A 20,976-nucleotide genomic window follows, 5' to 3' on the forward strand; every position below is an offset into this window, starting at 1 on the left:
TTTTTGAAAAAAGATTTTGGGCAGCCCAGGTGGCTCAGCGGTTTAGCACCGCCTTCCGCCCAGGGCCTGATTCTGGAGATCGGGGATCAAGTCCCACGTCAGTCTCCCTGCATAGAGCTTGCTTTGCCCTCTGCCTGTGTCTCTGCCTCTCCCTCTCTCTCTCTCTCTCTCCCTTCTGGATCAACAAATAAAATCTTAAAAAAAAAAAAAAAAAAAGATTTTAATTGTCTGATTCAAATCTTTTATAGTTACTTTTTTGATCTGCTGTTTTCTTAGTGATGACATTCTCCTCTTCTTCTAGTGGCAAACACTGTCCTGCTTATCAGGACATGCATTTTGTTAGGCTTTAACTACTCTGTATGTATCCTGAAACAATATATATTATTCTTTTGGTTTTAAATTTTATATAAATGATATCTTACTGAATGTATTTCTTTTTTTTTTATTTTTATTTATTTATGATAGGAACACAGTGAGAGAGAGAGAGAGGCAGAGACATAGGCAGAGGGAGAAGCAGGCTCCATGCACCGGGAGCCTGATGTGGGATTCGATTCCGGGTCTCCAGGATCACGCCTTGGGCCAAAGGCAGGCGCCAAACCACTGCGCCACCCAGGGATCCCCTGAATGTATTTCTTTTGGACAGTTTTTTTTTCATTCATTTTTTTACATTTGTAAAAGTCCTCCCTATTCTGAATCTGTAGCTCAAGTTTAATCACAATCTAAACAGATTCATTTATAGTAATCTTTTTATAAATAGAATCCAAGTTAACTACTCATTGCCATATATTTCTAATGTATGTTTCTCATTTTCCTATTTTAACAATGTCACTCTGAACTTTCTTGTCCGAGCGTTGCTGACTTTCTATGGCAAGATTTTCTCTAGAGTGAATGCCTCTGAGTGGAACTCTTCCAGACATTGCCAAATTGTTCTCCAAAGTGAACATACCAGTTAACTTCCCTCCAGAAGTACAGAGGAGGGATAGGTCCTATGACTCTATGCCCTCACCAACAATTGGTATCATATTTGTATTTATTTTTGCCAAAGTTCCTAAAGAATTGAGTCACGTTATCGTTTTTATTTGCATTTTTATGAATCTTAGTATAATGTCGATCATTCTATTTGTCATTTGATTTTCCTTTTCTGTGAATTTGTTTATATTTTTGTCTTTTTCTAATGGGTTATTTATATTTTATTGATTTGTAGGAGTTCTTTATCTAATCTGTATGCCAGTCTTTGTGGATTGTATCTGCTACAAGTCTCTTCTTTCAAGTGTAACTTCTCAATTTTTGTGACTTTTAATAAGCAGACATTATTTTCCTTTTAATGTTGTTGAAATTAGGATGCCTGGGTGGCTCAGTGGTGAGTGTCTGCCTTCGGCTCAGGTTGTGATCCTGGGGTCCTGGGATCAGGTCCCTCATCTGGCTCCCTGCAGGGAGCATACTCTCCCTCTGCCTATGTCTCTGCCTCTCTCTCTCTGTGTCTCTCATGAACAAATAAATAAAATCTTTTTAAAATGTTGTTGAAATGATCAATTTTGGGGGCACCTGTCTCAGTCCATTAAGTGACTGACTCTTGATTTTGGCTTACTCATCATGTCATGGTTGTGGGATCCAGCCCTGCTTTGGGCTCCACGCTCAGCAAGGAGTCTGCTTGAGATTCTCTCTCTCTCCCCCTTCCCTCCCCACTTGTTCATGCTCTCTCTATATATAAAGTAAATAAATAAACCTTTAAAAATAATTTATCAGTTTTTTCCTTTATGGTTTCTGTTTTTGGCTTTGTTTTATACTAAAAAGCAAGATCATAAACATATTCTCGTTTTCTCTTCTAAAATTTGCTTTTCACTCTGAATAGTTTTTTTAAAAAGATTTTATTTATTTATTCATGAGAAACACAGAGAGAAAGGCAGAGACACAGGCAGAGGGAGAAGCAGGCTCCCCACAGGGAGCCCAATGAGGGGACCTGATCCCAGGACCCCAGGATCATGACCTGAGCCGAAGGCAGACGCTCAACCACTGAACCACCCAGACATCATTTCACTTTGAATTCTTATCTAGAACTCATTTTTGGTATATCATGTGAGCTAGGTGTCTAACTATGTATAAGGGGTTATCCCAGCATCAGTAATATAATAGTTCATCCTTTCCCTATAGATCCAGAGTGTCCATTTTGAATAAATCAAGTTTTCATAAATGGATGGGTCTGTTCTGAGCCTATGTTTTGTTCCTAATTGCCTAATTGTCCATCCATGCACTATTATCACTCTTTTAATAACAAAAGCTTCATATAAAAAGTGGCTATCTGGTAGGAAAAGATCCCCATTCTTTTCTTCTGTTTTATTGAGTCTTATAGAATCCTAAATTAAAAAAAAAAAAAAAAGAATCCTAAATTAAAAGTTATTGTCTTGGGGCACCTGGGTGGCTCAGTCAGTTAAGTGTCTGACTTTGGCTCAGGTCATGGTCTTGGGGTCCTGGGATCCAGCCCCAGGACAGGCTCCTCATTCAGCAGGAAGTTTGCTTCTCCCTCGCCATCACCCCATTCCACCTGTGTTTTCTCTCTCTCCCTCTCAAATAAATAAAATATTTTTTTAAAAAACTTATTGTCTCGGGATCCCTGGGTGGCACAGCAGTTTAGCACCTGCCTTTGGCCCAGGGCGCAATCCTGGAAACCCGGGATCGAATCCCACATCGGGCTCCCGGTGCATGGAGCCTGCTTCTCCCTCTGCCTGTGTCTCTGCCTCTCTCTCTCTCTCTCTGTGACTATCATAAATAAATAAAAATTTAAAAAATAAAAATAAAAAACTTATTGTCTCTTCTGAAAGGATGGTGGCTGCTAGGGGCTGGGGGAAGAAGGGAATGGAGAGTTAGTGATTAATACACATCGAATTTTAGTGCAGAATGATGAAGAGGTCTGGAGATGGATAGAAGTATTGGTTGCACAACAATGTGAAATACTCAATGCCTCTATGTACAATTAAAAATGGTCAAAATGCTAAAAGAAAAGTTATTGTCCCTTGAAATTATGAGGAATTATTGCATTGGTATTTTTTAATACAGTGCTATTGAGGACAAATCTGATGTTTTAGAGTCTCCCTCCTTTGCAGGCATTCTATTTGTTTTGTCCAAAAGATTTTAAGGCTTTTTTTCCTTATCTTTTCTATTCATAAATTTCATACTATTTGTAGGTCCCTTCTATCTGAGGAAGCAAGACTCTCTTGAATGACTTATTTAAATGCCTCTCTTCCCCTACTCTATATTCTTTTCTCTGTACTTTTTTTTTTTTTAATTTTAGAGAGAGAAACAGAGCACACCTGCAAGTGGGGGGAAGGGGCAGAGTGAAAGAGAGAATCCTGAAGCAGACTCCCCACTGAGCATGGAGCCCAACGCAGAGCTTGATCCCAGGACCTGATCAGGACCTGAGCCAAAATCAGAAGTCAGTCACTTAACCGACTGAGCCGCCCAGGTGCCCCTGGAACTCTTATTAGATCAAAATTAGAATTCTGGATCTCTCACATATCTTGACTATATAGAGAATTTTATAGCTCTGTTTTCCATTTCATTTATCTGTTTTTCAGCAAACCTGACTTAGTCCATTTATTATTTCAACAATCAGATACCATAATCTCTAGTTTATTCATACTTATGTGTATTACGCCTTCACATTTATTTCACAACACAAATCGTAACTTATTATAAAGCCCTAACCCCAGGGATCCCTGGGTGGCTCTGCGTTTTAGCACCTGCCTTCAGCCTAGGGTGTGATCCTGGAGTCCCCGAATCGAGACCCATGTCAGGCTCCCTGCATGGAGCCTGCTTCTCCCTCTGCCTGTGTCTCCACCCCTCTGTTTCTCTCTGTGTGTGTCTCTCATGAATAAATAAATAAAATCTTTAAAAAATAAAATAAAATAAAGCCCTCTTGCTTTACAACCCTCTTGCTCTACTAACTCCATTTTCTCAAATGGAAGTTTAACCATCTGTTGCATATCCTCTCTCTTCCAAGGTGGCCTTCTTTCAAGTTAGGCATTCTTAATTTTTTGCTCATCTCTATAGAAGATAGCCCCTGTTAGACTTACATCATTGCATCATTTTTCTTTCTTTTTATTATTTTATTTATTCATGAGAGACACAGAGAGAAAGAGGCAGAGACATAGGGAGAGGGAGAAGCAGGCTCCCCATGGGGAGCCCAATGAGGAACTTGATCCCAGGATTCTGGGATCACCACTGCTGAAGGCTGACACCTAGCCACTGAGCCACCCAGGTACCCCATGCATCACTTTTCTTAGCCTGTTTTGAGGAAGGATGGAAGGTACCACTGGTTATACTTTGGTGGCAAGTGTTCTGATGTGGGTGCTCCTCATTCTTTCCAGATACCCCCAGACCCTGAAGGTGGGGCCCTGCTTTATCTTTCTTACTGTCACCATCCTTCCCATTTTTCTTCCCACTGGAAATGGACACCACCATTATTACATCATCTGGCTGAAGGGGTGGTAAAGAGGGATCAAACCATCTAGATATCCTTGGCTGTGGTACCTGAATTAGTCAATTTATTTGAACTTTGAACATTTTCCTGCTGCTAGCATCTACCACTTTGGGGTGATGAGCATTCAGGGCGTCTTTCCTATATTTTGCAGCAAAAAAAACACTATTCTAGTTTTATCTATAGTAGATCTTCTTCACCTGGTCCTATGTCATGCAGGCATTTTTGTCACAATTTCTGGTCCTTGGAAAGTTCCCCCTCTTGTTTCCCAGGCAGTTGTGATGCTCTTCACCTATCTTTTCCATTCCTCAACGAAATCTGGGGCTGGAAGAAAAGATTGCGTCATTTTTGTTCAATCTATTATCTTCAAGTTCACATTTTTACCATGCTTAAGTTATACACAGAGAGAAATAATCAAAGAAGTGATCCATAGGAACCAAAATATCACCTTTTCTGATAAAAGCCACTGGAGAATGTAGCTTAGCATGAAAGGCAAATGAGCTTACTACTACTGAACCACAGAATTATATAGACTTAACTAGCCGAACCTGGCAGCCCCAAGCGAACCTGGGTGGCCCTGCCCTGCAAGAAGCAGAGCTTGTGCTTTGTTGGGCTGACTGGCTCCCGAAGAAGAAGAAGAATGAAACCAAGCCCATGATGCTCAATTTATTATTCCAGAATTTACCAATCAGATTACATTACCCTCTCCAAGAACACAGATCTACTAAGTTAGGTTCCTTCGCTATGGAAGGTGTATTCATTTCCTGTTGCCACTGTAACAAATTACAACATGCTTACTTACAACACAACTTTATTTTCTAGTAGTTCTGGAGGTCAAAAGTCCAAAATCCATTTCACTGAGGCAAAGTCAAGGTGCTGGCAGGTTTTTTGTTTCTGTTGTTGTTTGATTGTTTTTTGTCATTTGTGGCTGCCTGTGCTTGTTGGCTTGTGTCTCCTTCCTCCATTGCCAAAGCTCATCATTTCCATTCTGGTTTTGTCATCACATCACCTTCTTCTGACTCTTAACTCCTCCTGTGTAAGGACCCTTGTGATTACATCAGGCCAACCAGATAATCCAGGATAACCTCCCCACCTCAGGATCTTAATTTACATCTGAAAAGTCCTTTTACCCCATAAGGTAACATATTCATTGGTTCTGGGGATTAGGACATGGACATGTTTGGGAACCATTCAACCTATGACAGAAGGTAATATCAAAAGTTGGGCAGCCCGGGTGGCTCAGCGGTTTAGCACCGCCTTCAGCCCAGGGCCTGATCCCACGTCGGGCTCCCTGAATGGAGCCTGCCTCTCCCTCTGCCTGTGTCTCTGCCTCTCTCTCTTTCTCTGTGTTCTCATGAATAAATAAATAAAATCTTAAAAAAAAAAAAAAACAAAAAGTTCGTTAAGAATTATTCCCCCACTAATATTCCCTTGAATTCTGTTCTCTTAAACCACTGGTATAGACATTAAATCTATGTCAACCAGAGGTGTATCTGACATTCTTAAGAGAGGATCTGAGCAGCCTATCAGAACTGTCCTGCCCCATCTTCCTCTTATATCGACCAACTTTTTCCCCTCCCAAGAACACTGATGGGAAAGAGATTTCACTCACAAAATGTTCCAAATAGTTCCTTATAATGCATTAATTAAATAGGCCAATGCCATTTTGTATCCAAAGCTGAAATTTTCATTTTTCTATCACCCATTTTTTATCCTGCTTGTCCATGCTGTCTGCAAAGCGTATCAGAGGATCAGGATGGAAATTAAATGACAAAACTACACTATTCCAATATTAATATGCACAACAAAACCTCAATAACAAAATGCCAATAGTATTGAGGGGAAACATTTTTTAACATAAACTTCTTCACTTGATCAAATGTCTACAGAAAAATTAAAGTCCAAGGAATGAAATCCAAATCATGAGGCATGAAAGTTCAAAGAAAGTAAGGTTCAAAATAAAATGAATCCTATTTTTGTGGGTTAAAATTCAAAGAAATTAAGGTCCAAAATTTGTCTGCCCCAACTTTTTATTCTGCTCTGTCTCAGCAGGAGGGGATTTCAATGTCTGGGTAGAGTCGGAGATCTTTAGCAACTACAGCTTAAGCTGGATCTCACTGGAATGGGGGCAGCTCCTACAGGGCCCAATTAGAGATTAGATTAATTACACCAGCAAGTCTGTAATGTGCTTTTTCCTAGAGTCTACAGATTTGGGAGAGGCAAAATGATCATAGCACCAGCTCTACATATACCATACCCAGATAAGTGATTTTTAGCAGGTATCTCAAGAAAAATACCCAGAATCAGTATCTTGGGTTGCCAGAGACTGTTGCAGAGACAGCAGCCTCACCAAGAAGCAAGTTGATTGAGACCAACAATCCAGAATCTATGGACTATCCATTAAAACCCAGTGGGATCCCTGGGTGGCGCAGCGGTTTAGCGCCTGCCTTTGGCCCAGGGCGCGATCCTGGAGACTCGGGATCGAATCCCACGTCGGGCTCCCGGTGCATGGAGCCTGCTTCGCCCTCTGCCTATGTCTCTGCCTCTCTCTCTCTCTCTCTGTGACTATCGTAAATAAATAAAAATAAAAATAAATAAATTTATAAAACCCAGTTAGGGCATGCCTGAGTGGCTCAGTCTGCTAAGGGTCTGCCTTCAACTCAGGTCATGATCCCAGGGTCCTGCCACTGAGTCCCACATCTGACTCCCTGCTCAGTGGGGAGTCTGCTTCTCCCTCTCCTTCAACCCCTCCCCCCCGCTCATGTTTTCTATTTCTTTCTTTCTCTCAAATAAATAATAATTTGGGATCCCTGGGTGGCGCAGCGGTTTAGCGCCTGCCTTTGGCCCAGGGCACGATCCTGGAGACCCGGAATCGAGTCCCACGTCGGGCTCCCAGTGCATGGAGCCTGCTTCTCCCTCTACCTGTGTCTCTGCTTCTCTCTGTGTCTCTCATGAATAAATAAATAAAATCTTTTAAAAATAATAATAATAATAATTTATTTATTTAATAATAATAAGTTTTTTAAAAAATAATAAAACCCAGTTAGAAAACTACTAGCTACAGGAAATTTCCCACAATGGTACCTTGCATTTACCATATCTAGGAAGCTCTACCCGCAGCAAGGCATTTGAGGGGATGTTGCCTTCTTGTAAAGGCAGAAATCTGCAGTGGCAATACCTTCCATCATTACACCTTATTTATGGAGCTGTTCTTTCCCATCCAGATACTTAAAACCTTTTAACTTCCATCCCCTTGTGAACTTTAGGTGCCTGCACTGTAGGGTTGCAATGAAGGTGAATTCCATCCAGTAACAGAGCTCCCACGATAACCAGGAAGCATTTTCTATTCCTCTGCTGCAATGGCTTTTTTTTTTTTTTTTTTAAGATTTTATATATTTATTCATGAGAAACACAGAGAGAAGCAGAGACATAGAAGGAGAAGCGGGCTCCCTCTGGGAAGCCTGATGTAGGACTCAACCCAGGGCCCAGGATCACGACCAATGCCAAAGGCAGATACTCAACCACTGAGCCACCCAGGCACCTGCAGCAATGGCTTTTTCCACCATCTCTTTCTATGAAATTCCTTAGGCCTAAGAAAACCATCACCTAGGGAGGATTTCTCCATCATATTTAAATAACCAGTTTCTAGCAAACTTCAAGACAAGTAGAAGGCATGGTTTTTAAGCCACAAAAACGCAAACTTAGCCTATCCACTTTTGCCCTTGAAGAAGTTCAAAGCAACATAAAAGAGGAATTAAAAAAAAAAAAAAGAGGAATTAAAATCGGGGCTGTTTGTTTACATTACCCACCTAGACCTAGTACTAGCACATTGAAAACCAATCTCTCACTAGTGCTCTGTGGTCCAAAGGGAACCAAGCTGCCCCCACAGTTTAAAAACAGCAAATATTTTTCTACTCCTTTAATATCTAACAGGGCAGTATATGAAAAGACTTTCTTTCTCCCTACAATGAATCCTAGCCTCAGCTTGTAACTGCTTATTAAGGCCTCTTCAGCTTGCTGGCCCCTGCGCCCTTGCCAAGACCCTCTTACAGCTTCTGAGCGGCTCTTCCAGGGTCTTTTTTTCCCAGGCCCCCACTGTTAAGAGCCAACTGCACCACCATAAAAACCTACCTGGCTCAATAGAAGCCTATACAAACTGCCAAGATCGAAATGTCCTGCACACACACTAAATAACAAGACCCCAGGGCCAAAGCCAATCCCTTGCCACTCCAGAAGCCTCAGCCACTCCACGGGTATTCATTTGCTTCTCCCTAATTGTGCATTTTATTTCTCACACATCAGTTTTCTGGCCAGTGCACGAAGTGTTGGAACACTGAAGCAGAACCCAATAAATACCACCCTTCCTCCTTTTCTGAGCTCAAAACAAATGAATTAAGATAAAGGAGTGGAAGAAGAAGGCCAAAGTATGACTTAGCTCCCGATAAAGCTGAGTTGAGTTAGAAGAGCTTCCCTACACCAAGAGCAAGAGCCAGCAGTTCTGGTTCAAAGCCGACTTGCCTCTCAGTGGGTGGGAGCGTCAGCCTGCCCCTGGAGCAGACCCCATGCCGGCAGGATTCCAAGGAGAAAAGTGGATGAGAATGAACTGCGCATGCCCACTCTATTTTCCCCAAATTTGCCAATCAAATCATGCCTTTTTCAGTTCAGGGCTGAGTTAAGAAAGGGCTGAGAAAAGCCTAGAGCAACCGCCTTCACTTGGAAGGCTGATTTTTGCTTGAATTTTTTTTTACTCGTCAAAATATATATATATGTTACTTGAATACTTAAACAACTTGACTTTTTTAAAAAACCAAAATGGTAGAAGCTCCCATCAGGTAGGACTGTGATGCTGTGGTTATAATCTGGAATTCTAAAGATAAGATTTCTGGGCATTGTCAACTAGCTTTAGGAAATGTTTCCCCAGTAGTTTTTTGTATGTCTTTATGAAAAAGAAATGTTATTTCATATATTTTTTTTTCAGTCAATTCATATATTTATTAGCTTTCAAAACACGATTCATTGGGACACTTGAGTAACTCAGTCAGTTAAGCTTCGGACTCTTGATTTCTGCTCAGGTCATGATATCGGGGTCATGAGATGGAGCCCCAACTCGGGCTCTGGGCATGGGGCCTGCTTAAGATTCTCCCTCTCTCCCTCTCCCTCTGCCCTTCCACCCTGAGCTCACTCTTTCTTTCTCTCTCAAAACACCAAAAAAAACACAATTCACAATTTGGAGCAAGATTTAAATAAAAGCTTTTCTCAGTTCTAGAGGCAAATGTTGTCAGCCTTCTCAGATTCCCTCCACTGCCTCTTCTGTTCTTTTCTTCCATCAGAGCCCCACCCATGCGAGTCACAGCACACTTCCAGACTGCAAGGAACCAGCCATGCAGCAATGTGTGAACTTAATTTCCAGAGGGGTCACAGAGGGGCCAGACCACACCACCTGGAAGTTTAGGGAGTTTGGCTCTGTATAGGGGGAACCTTGGCCAAGGGAAATGGAGACAGAAAAGGGCAGGTAAAGGTCCCCTTGTGTCTCTCTGTCTTGGACTGCTCTGAGGCATGGCTTCTCCCTGCAGCCTTTCTGAAGAAACCCTGAGGACTGAGCAAAACCCTGCTGAAAGGCCTGCCACTGGAAAGACCACCTCCTTCTCTCACCTCACTTGCCACCTGAAACTACTTGGGCTGTTTGGGGTCATCCCTCCCTTGCCTTAAGGCCACCCTCAGCACTTACCGCATCCAAACCCCCAAAGAGCCAGCGTTTATTGAGAGTTTCTTAGGGAAGCAAAGACAATAATAATACCTTACACATCATACAGGAAACCTTCCTTTTAAATATGCATCGAGTTTCTCTTTCCTCAAAAGTTCTACAGCTTATAGCTCACCCATCTCTTCTGCCTCTGCAACCTTCTCATAAAAGTTTCTTCCAAGGATCACCCTCAACCTGTGGTGGGTAGAGCAAATTGGTCTTCTCTCAGCATTTTAACTCCCTTCATTGATAGTCATCCCGCTTAATTCAACAAATTAAGAGTGAGCTAAACACACAAAGCATTCAGCCTTCCTGTGGACAAGAAGGGAGGTATTGCCAGTACATCATTATGATACATTTTCCCCCTCTGGCACACAGGCACAAAACAAAATTCCAAGCAGGCAAGAAGAAGAGGGAAGAAAAAGTTATGTCAGGGTTAAGCAAATGTGAGACCTAGGCAGACACAAGTTTGTAATGTAATGTGTAGGAAAAGCAGATCAGAACATGGACCTCGAGGCAGAGGCAGATATAGCATGCATCTGGGTTCAGAATGGGGTCAAGTCCCCTGTGCAAGAGGAGGTCAGGAGCTAGGAAAGTGTTTTTAGGAACACTAGTGTAGGCAACAGGACTGCAGTTGTTTTTGTGTTTTTAATATTTTATTTATTTATTTGAGAGAGAGAGAGCACAAGTGGGGGGGGGGTGCAGGGCAGAGGGACAGGGAGAAAGCAGACTCCCCACTGAGCAGGGAGCCAGATGTGAGACTCCATCCCAGGATCTCGGGATCATGACCTGAGCTGAAGGCAGACACTTAACCGACTGAGCCACCCAGGTGCCCCAGGAATGCAGTTTAATACTCAATCTTATTCTCAATAAATACCCCCATAAGTTTACTGCCAGGATCAGAACTGATACCATTGACAATGAGACTGATTCTAAAGTAGACAAATAGGGCAGCCCTGGTGGCTCAGTGGTTTAGCGCCGCCTTCAGCCCAGGGCCTGATCCTGGAAACCTGGGATCGAGTCCCATGTCGGGCTCCTTCCATGGAGTTTGCTTCTCTCCCTCTGCCTCTCTCTCTTTCTCTCTCTGTGCGTCTCTCATGAATAAAGAAATAAAATCTTTAAAAAAATATAAAGTAGACAAATAGATCACCTGCCTAGAGTTGAGAGATGAAGAACCAGGAAACCTGCTTAACATTAATATTTTCCCCCTATTGGGACACCTGGGTGACTCAGTGGTTGAGCGTCTGCCTTTGGCTCAGGGTGATCCTGGGGTCCTGGGATCGAGTCCTGCATCAGGCTCCTTGCGAGGAGTCTGCTTCTCCTCTGCCTGTTGTCTCTGCCTCTCTGTGTCTCTCATGAATAAATAAATAAAATCTTCAAAAAACTATTTTCCTCCTATTTAAAAGGAAAGTTTCCTATATGACATGTAATATATTCCTCTTATGTATTAGTTTCTATTGCTGCTATAACAAATTACCTCAAATTTAGTGGCTTGACACAACACAAACTTAATACCTTGCAGTATTGGCTAGAAGTCTGAGATGGGTCTCATGGGGCAGCAGTCCAGGTGTTAGCAGGGCTGCATTCCTTTCTGGAGCCTCTAAGGGAGAAGCCTTTTCCTTGCCTCTTCCAGCTTCTAGAAGCTGTGCATTCCTTGGCCCATTGTTCCTTCCTCCATCTTCAAAGCCAACCAGGGCAAGCTGAGTCCTCTTCTCCTCTCACTCTGATGCCTTCTGCTCTCCTCTTCTACTTTGCAGGATCCTTGTGACATTGGTCCACTTAGACAATTCAAAATAATCTCCCTGTTTGAAGGTCAGCAAATTAGCAAACATAATTCCATCGGCAAACGTCACTCACCATTAGCCGTGTAACATATATTCACAGATTCTGGGGATTAGGGTGTGTACCTCTTTGGGGATCCATGATTCTGCCTACTACATGGTAGTGAGTGCTATGGAGAAAAACAAATCAGGGATGAGGGAGAAGGAGTGACCAGTCTTCTATACTCATGGCTCCTTCTGGCCATACCTGTTTTTGCTTTGAAGGATTCATTTATTTAGATTGGGCCCACCCGGATGATCCAAGCTATTCTCCCCATTTCAAGATCCTTATCATAAATTGCATTTGGAAAGACTCTTTTGCCACTTCAGGTAATATTCACAGGTTCCAGGGACTAAGTGATAGATATCTTTGGGTAGCCATTATTCTGCCTACCAATCTTATCTATGATAGAATTTTCTAGAGACCTAGGCTTGTCATTGACTCTAAAATTTCCAGCTGGAGCTTTAACAAAAGCCCTTTCAGAGAATTCAACTAGTAGATATAATTACTCCAATTTAGTCAGAAAGCAAAAGATTTCTCATGTTAGCTCCCTAGATTGGAAAAAAAATATGTGTACTCTTCTCTTGGCTCAGAAATGAAGCAGCAGTATTATACCACCACCACCATTAAGATACAGAAGAGTTACATCAGCCCAAATAATCCCCTTATGCTGCCTCTTTATAATCAATACATCTCCTCACCCCAAGTCCCTGGTAACCAATGATCTCTGAGAATAGCAAATAAATGGAATCATACAATCAGTAGTCACTCAGATCTGCTTCTTTCACTTAGCAAAACGCATCTGAGATTTATCCATGTTGTTGTGTGTATAGTTTGTCTCTTTTTACTGCTAAGGAGTATTTCATGGTATGCATATACCACAGTTTGTTTATCCATCCCATTGTTGATGGACATTTTGGTTTCTAGTATCTGATGATTATGAATAAAGTTGCAACAAACATTCATTTATAGTTTTTTTGCGTGTGAACTTAAGTTTTTGTTTCTCTTGGGTAAATACCTAGGATTACTGGTAAGTGTGTGCTATCTTTATAAGAAACGCCCGCACTGTTTCGAAAGTGGCTGTGCCATTTTGCTTCCTAACAGCAATGTATGGGAGTTCTAGTGGCTCCACATCTTCACCAGTGTTTTATCATTTTCAGTTTTTGTTTTGTTTTAGTTTCAGTTGAGTTAGATAGGATTGGTTTGGGTTTTTAGCCATTCTAATAGGGGTATGGTATTGTCTTTTTTTTTAAGATTTTATTTATTTATTCATGAAAGACACACACACACAGAGAGAGAGAGAGAGGCAGAGATACAAGCAGAGGGAGAAGCAGGCTCCATGCAGGGAGCCGGATGTGGGACTCGATCCTGGGACTGCAGGATCACGCCCTGGGCAGAAGGCAGGCGCTAAACCGCTGAGCCACCCAGGCGTCCTGGGTATGGTATTATCTTATTGTGATTTGCAATTCTCTAATTACTAATGATGTTGGACATATATCATGAGTTTATTTGCCATCTGTATATCTCCTGTCATGAAGTATCCAGTCAAAATCTTTTGCCCATTTTTTTGAAGAACAAATATTGTTATAATGTTCATACAACCCAAAGCAATCTACAAATTTAATGGAATCTCTATCAAAATACCAAAAGCGGGACGCCTGGATGGCTCAGTGGTTGAGCATCTGCCTTCAGCTCAGGGCATGATCCCAGGACCCGGGATTGAGTCCCACATCGGGCTCCTTGCAGAGAGCCTGCTTCTCCGTCTGCCTGTGTCTCTGCCTCTCTCTCTGTCTCTCATAAATGAATAAATTTTTAAGAATCTTTTTTAAAAATACCAAATGTTCTTTTTTCACAGAACTAGAACAAATAATCCTAAAATTTGTATAGAACCACAAAAAGACCACAAATAGCCAAAGCAGTCTTGAAAAAGAATAAAACTGGAAGTATCACAATCCCAGATTTTGAGATATACTACAAAGTTATAGTAATCAAAACAGTATGATACCAGCACAAAAAGAGACACATAGATCAATAGAACATAGTAGAGAGCCCAGAAATAAACCCATGATTATATGGTCAATTCATCTTCAACAAAAGAGGGAAGAATATACAATGCAAAAAAGTCTCTTTAATAAATGATGTTGGGAATGCTGGACAGCTACATGCAAAAGAATGAAACTGGACCACTTTCTTACACCATATACAAAAATAAACTCAAAATGGACTAAAGACCTAAATGTGAGACCTGAAACCATAAATTCTTAGAAGAGAGCACAGGCAGTAATTTCTCAGACACACCCATAGCTACAATTTTCCAGATTTGTATACTAAGGCAAGGAAGAGGAAAACAGAAACAAAAATAAACTATTGGGATTACATCAAAATAAAAGGTTCTGCACAGTGAAGGAAACAATCAACAAAATTAAAAGATAACCTATTGAATGGGAGAAGATATTTGCAAATGATATATCCAATAAGGGTTTATATCCAAACTACATAAAGAATTTATACAACTCAACACCAAAAAAACCCCAAGTAGTCCAATTAAAAAGTGGGCAAAGACCTAAACAGACATTTCTCCAAAGAAGACATCCAGATGGCAAACAAACACATGAAAAGATGCTCAACCTCACTTATCATCAGGGAAATGCAAATCAAACTATAACAAGGTACCACCTCACACCTTCCAGAATGATTAAAATAAAAAACACAAGAAACAACAAGTGTTGATGAAGATGTAGAGAAAAAGGATCCCTTGTGCATTGTTGGTGGGAGTGCAAACAGTGCAGCCACTGTGGAAACTAATATGGAGGTTCCTCAAAAGATTAAAAATATAAATAAATAAATAATAAAATATATTTAAAATAATAAATATATTAGTATATAAGTATATTATTTATATACATTTATTTATAAAATAAATTTAAATGGATAATTTTAAAAAATTAAAAAAAAAACCTCCAAGACATAGAAAAAAAAATAAATTAAGTAAATAATAGAAAAAATAAAAATAAAATCCATCACTGGGTATTTACCCAAAGAAAATGAAAACAACCAATTTGAAAAAATATATGCACCCCTATGCCTATTGCAGCATTATCTACAGTAGCCAAGCTACGGAATCAACCCAAGTGCCCATCCATAGATGAACAGGTAAAAAAGAGGTAGTACGTACAATAGAATATTACTCAGCCATAAAAAAGAATGAAATCTTGCCTTTTGAAACAACATGGGTGGATCTAGATAATATGCTAAGTGAAATAAGTCAGTCAGATAAAGACAAATATTCATATGTGGAATTTAAGAAACAAAACCAAGAAAGAAGAAAAGAGTCAAACCAAAAAACAGATTCTTAACTATAAAGAACAAACTGTGGTCACCAGAGAGGAGGTGGGTGGGTGAATGGGTGAAACAGGGGAAGGGGATTAAGAATACACTGGGCAGCCCGGGTGGCTCAGCGGTTTAGCGCCCCCTTCAGCCCAGGGCCTGATCCTGGAGACCCAGGATAGAGTCCCATGTCAGGCCCCCTGCATGGAGCCTGCTTCTCCCTCTGCCTGTCTCTCTCTCTGACTCTCATGAATAAATAAATAAAATCTTAAAAAAAGAAAAGAAAAGAGAATAGAATTGTTGAAGCTATATACTGTGTGCCTGAAATTAATATAACACCATATGTTAACTATACTGGAATTAAAGTAAAACATTTTTAAAGATAAAACACACTTTTACAAATTATATCAAATAAGAAATGATGTAAAAATAACTCTGTAACAGTGAGATTTAATAGCAAGACAGAACCACTTTTTTTTTTTTTTACTAAGCCGATGTTGATTACTTTTTTGGATTGCTTAGAAAAATATAATAAGTTTCAGAAAGGCAGAAAATCTATATATCCTTTATTTTTGCTCTGTAATGTGATAAACAATAAAAGCAGCCTCTAAAATTGCTCAACTATGTGAAATTTTAAAAATTATCCCCTTAATGCCTATGTCATGCAAAAAAATCCAGGTTATAATGATAAAGTATTATTTAAAGGATGTATATATATTTTTTTAAAAAAGGGGGCACCTGGGTGGCTCAGTGGTTGAGTGTTTGCCTTCAGCTCAGGGCATGATCCCAGAGTCCCCAGATCGAGTTCCACATTGGGCTCCCTGCACAGAGCCTGCTTCTCCCTCTGCCTATATCCCTGCTTCTGTTGAAAGAAAGAAAGAAAGAAAGAAAGAAAGAAAGAAAGAAAGAAAGAAAGAAAGAAAGAAAGAAGAAAGAAAGAAAAAGAAAGAAAGAAAGAAAGAAAGAGAAAGAAAGAAAGAAAGAAAGAAAGAAAAAGAAAGAAAGAAAGAAAGAAAGAAAGAAAGAAAGAAAGAAAGAAAGAAAGAAAGAAAGAAAGAAAGAAAGGATATACATAGAGATGCCTAAGTGGCTCAGTCAGCTAAGCAACTGACTCTTGATTTCGGCTCAGGTCATGATCTCAGGGTTGTGGGATCATGCCCCACATCCGGTTCTGCGCTCAGCACAGAATCTGCTTGTCCCTTTCGCTGTGGCCCCTCCCCCTTTTTGCTTGCTCTTTCTCTCAAATAAATAAGTAAAATATTTTTTAAAATAAAGGATATATATAATTCATACATAGAATAATGAAAAGAATCTTGCACATTTTTAATTGGGTGGTTTTCTCATTGATTAGTTTTGAAAATTCTTATATATTCTGTATACTAGTCCTTTGTCAGGTACATGATTCAAAACTATTTCTCCTTCTCTAGGGTTTGCCTTTTCATTCTCTTGACAGTGACTTTCACACAACCAAAGTTGTTAATTTTGATGAAGTCCAATGTATAATTTTTTTTCTTTCAGGATCATGCTTTTAGTGTCATAGCTAAGAAATCTTTCCCTCATCCAAATTCACAAACATTCTCTTCTATGTTTTCTTCTAGAAGCTTTATAGTTTTATATTTTACATTTAGGTCTATGATCCATTGTGAGATTTTTGCATAAGGTGAAAGGTATAGGTTGAGATTCTTTTTCTTTTTTCTTCCTTTTGGCTTTTTTTTTCTTTGCTTTTTTTTCGTGTGTGTGTGTGTGTGTGGTCATTATTTGTTTCAACAGCATTTACTGAAAAGTCTATCCTTCCTACACTAAATTGGTTTTGTGCTTTTATTAAAAATTGGTTGACAGGGATGCTTGGGTGGCTCAGGGGTTGAGCGTCTGCCTTTGGCTCAGGGCACAATCCCGGAGTCCCCGGATCGAGTCCCACATCAGGTTCCTTGCACAGAGCCTGCTTCTCCCTCTGCCTATGTCTCTGCTTCTCTCTCTCTCTCTCTCTCTCTCTCTCTCTGTGTGTGTGTGTGCTTCTCATGAATAAATAAAATCTTTTTAAAAATTGGTTGACAACACATGGGTGTGTCTATTTCTGTATTCTGTATTCTGTTCCATTGTCTTTGTGTCTATCCTTTCAATAAATACCACCACTCTCAATTACTGTAGCTTTGGTGAATAGACAGATGTATTTATTTTGAATAATCTCTATATTCAATGTGAGAGTGAACTCACAACCCCAAAATCCAAAGTTGCATGCTCTACTGACTGAGCCAGCTAGCCATACCTATGTACATCTATTTTTAATCCAAAAAGTTTCATCACTCAAGATGTGTCATTTTGAGAAACTTATATAACTTCTTAACTTCAATTTTCTCAGCTGTAAAAAGAGGGTAGTAGTAGTACCTGTGTGAAAGAATAATTATAAGGACTGACAAGCCAAGACATGGAAGGCATGGTGGTAAATGTTGCTTATTTTGTTTCCAGTACTCCTCCTTTCTTCCCAGATCAGCAACTCCTTCTTTTGGGGAAAAAGCTCCTCTTACTCACTTCAAGCACATGGTCCTATTGTAGTTGCCAATCATACTACCATGTCCTCACCCTGGCCACAGGGAATGGTCAAGGGATGGACGCAGGAGCCAAGCATAGCTAATTGGAGATTTTCTCCCCTTGGTACTACAGAAGGTTGAATTACTGGCCCTAACTTTTCCTCCTCCCTCTATCCACTCACTTTACCATGTAGTTTACAGCTTTTGTCACTCAGAAATTAGTATATTTCCTTGAATTTTGCCTTTGGAGTTGGCCATATAACTTGCTTTGGCAAATAGAATGAAGCAGAGAAGACAAGAATACCAGTTTTGTCTAGAATTTAAGAGGTCATAGGATCCTTCTTGTCCCTGTCAATAGATAAGAAGAAGAGTTTTTCATGTGAATGAAGACTGAATTTTGATTAAGCATCAAATTGGACAATTCTAGTTGCTGAATTGACACTGTGAGAGAGGATTTTTATTATACAAGAGTGAGCTAGTGAGCTAAAGGGGAAGCCTATGACTAAGACAATTAGAGACAAGTGAAGGCTATGCCCACTAAACATTCCTTAGGAGGGTGCTGTGCCACCACGTGGCATTTTGCATTTGGCCATTGAATTTTGAATACCCTTCCCCACATCACACTTGTTCAAATACTTTTTTTTTTTTTAAGATTTTATTTATTTATTCATGAGAGACACAGAAAGAGAAGCAGAGGCACAGAGAGAGGGAGAAGCAGGCTCCTCACAGGGAGCCTGATGTGGGACTTGATCCCAGGACCCAGGATCACGCCCTGAGCTGAAGGCAGATGGTCAAATGCTGAGTCACCCAGGTGTCCCTCAAATACTTTTAAATAGTTGTATCTCCCTATATCTCATTCCCTATTATCTCTATTTTATCTAATGTTAATCCTTTTCAAGAGCTTTCTCTTGACTTATTGACACATCTTTTGTTCTTTTCTTTTTAAATTTTTCTTTTGATCAAAGTCATACATTTTCCTACTGGCAAATCTCAGTAGTAAAGAATGTAGAGCTGAAAACAGCATTCCTTTGCCCTTTCTGTGCACTATTATTCCAGGTCCTCTGAGATGCAGCCACCAAGGTGGAATTAGACACACAAGAAATTTCCTAGGGGAAACATCTGCAGAGGAAGTGAGGAGGAGCCAAGAGAAGTTGGGGAAGCTGTCAAACTATGATGCGTATCTGACCTTGAGTGAAGGAGAGTGGGAAGGAAGGAAGGCTGAGTGAAAGTGTCTTGGATTGCAGTGCAGTTCTAAAGAAAGTTCAGCAAGGCCACTGGGAGTCCTTAAGCCAGTCACCTGAAACCCGCACTTGACTCTGTGCTGGGGCCATGCTTCCCAAGGCTGCTGCCAGCCAATGATTGAACACAATCACTCTATTGAAGACCACACCTGGCAGCCATGAAACTCCTCTGGCTGCTCTTTCCCCCTGACCCAATCCATCATGGCTTTTCCTATCTTAGACCTGTCACTTTTCACACTCCCCTTCCATGCATAGTTAGATGGTCCAGGAGCTGCTTTCACTTATGGAGAAGGCACTGTTTTAGACACTCAGTAAGAATTAGATCAAAGCACAGGAGGGATCCCTGGGTGGCGCAGCAGTTTAGCGCCTGCCTTTGGCCCAGGGCACGATCCTGGAGACCCGGGATCAAATCCCACATCGGGCTCTCAGTGCATGGAGCCTGCTTCTCCCTTTGCCTATGTCTCTGCCTCTCTCTCTCTCTGTGTGACTATCATAAATAAATAAAAATTAAAAAAAAAAAGCACAGGAGAAAAGAGATGGGAGGAAACCACTTAACCTTGATCCTGGTCTAGTAATAGGAGTTAGTGTGACTCTGGAAATCCAGCATTATTTACTAAAACAGGTAATTCAAATGATATAAGGTAATTTTATCATAGAACCTATGTGGTTGATTCAGGGTTCAGAATTTCACTCACATCTATCTCCACACAGAGAATTGATTCATAAGAGTTCTACTGATCGTCCATAATTCCACACCATGAAGTAGAGGGAAAATGATTTTGGCCTACAAAAAGTAGATTGTAGCAGATGATTACCACAGCCATGGGGCAATCTCAGAAGCAGATCCACAGAATGTCTAATTATTTGAACCATGCACCCATGCATTAGTAACACTGGACTACAACATCATAATTCCCCAAGCTTAGCAATACCAGACTATGTATCATGTTTCAATCATGTTCATCCATGTCTCTGGGCCTTTGTAGATTCTGTTCAGCCAAATGGATGGCCCTTCTTTTACTCTTGTTTGTTGGGTTTTGGCCCAGCAAATTCCTATTTATCCTCCAATAGTTAATGTAACATCTGCTCTGCAAAGCCTTCCCAGATTTGCCTTCTCCCATGTGTGTACTCACAGAAGGTTGTTCAAACCTATCTCATTGTTCATACATAACTCATTGTACTGTGATCTCACATACACACACACACACACACACACACACATCTGAGCTCTTTAAGGACGTCAGAGCAGGATGCTTTTTTTATATATACCTAATGCTTGGCATATAGTAGGTACTCAATACATTTTTATTGGAAAAAAGGAAAGAAGGAAAAAAGAAAACGGATACAGAAAAAAAAAAGAAAGAAAGAAAACTGATATAGAACTGATATTTTTCTGAACTTTGTAGCAGCATCAAAACTACATTAGTAAGGCAGCCTGGGTGGCTCAGCGGTTTGGCGCCTGCCTTCGCCCAGGGCGTGATCCTGGAGACCCAGGATCGAGTCCCACATCGGGGTCCCTGCGTGAAGCCTGCTTCTCCCTCTGCCTGTGTCTCTGCCTCTCTCTCTCTCTCTCTCTCTGTGTCTCTCTCTCATGAATAAATAAAGAAAATCTTTAAAAAAAAAAAAAACTACATTAGGTAATTCTTCCTCATACCAGGTGTGAGAACCACGGTTCATACAGTTATTTTAGCTATCTTGAATAATTCATTTAGGTGACCAAAGAAGAAATTATGCCAAGCACTAATGCAGTTATTTCATACCAACATGACCTGGTTCTCATTTGATTAATTAAGAAATATTGTGCTTGGTAATGAGGCACTGGCCCTAGGAAACAGGTATAAG

The 20,976-nt window shown here is 40.5% G+C and overlaps 1 long non-coding RNA gene across 3 annotated transcripts in view; it reads right to left on the reverse strand.

Moving 5' to 3' along the window:
* Positions 1-20,976, reverse strand: part of LOC144297204 (uncharacterized) — a 39,885-nt gene that overhangs the window by 4,137 nt on the left and 14,772 nt on the right. For 2 of the 3 annotated variants that reach the window (XR_013364288.1, XR_013364285.1), the window contains exons 2-4: positions 11,733-12,019; positions 5,277-5,506; positions 4,675-4,798 (exon numbers count right to left, since the gene is read on the reverse strand). This is a non-coding gene — a long non-coding RNA (uncharacterized LOC144297204). Of the gene's footprint in view, positions 1-4,674; positions 4,799-5,276; positions 5,507-11,694; positions 12,020-20,976 lie in introns of all 3 variants that reach the window. The other variant, XR_013364286.1, reaches the window with a different exon arrangement.

This window comes from Canis aureus, chromosome 25 (genome assembly GCF_053574225.1).
Source record: "Canis aureus isolate CA01 chromosome 25, VMU_Caureus_v.1.0, whole genome shotgun sequence".
In the NCBI taxonomy this organism is placed as follows: domain Eukaryota; kingdom Metazoa; phylum Chordata; class Mammalia; order Carnivora; family Canidae; genus Canis; species Canis aureus.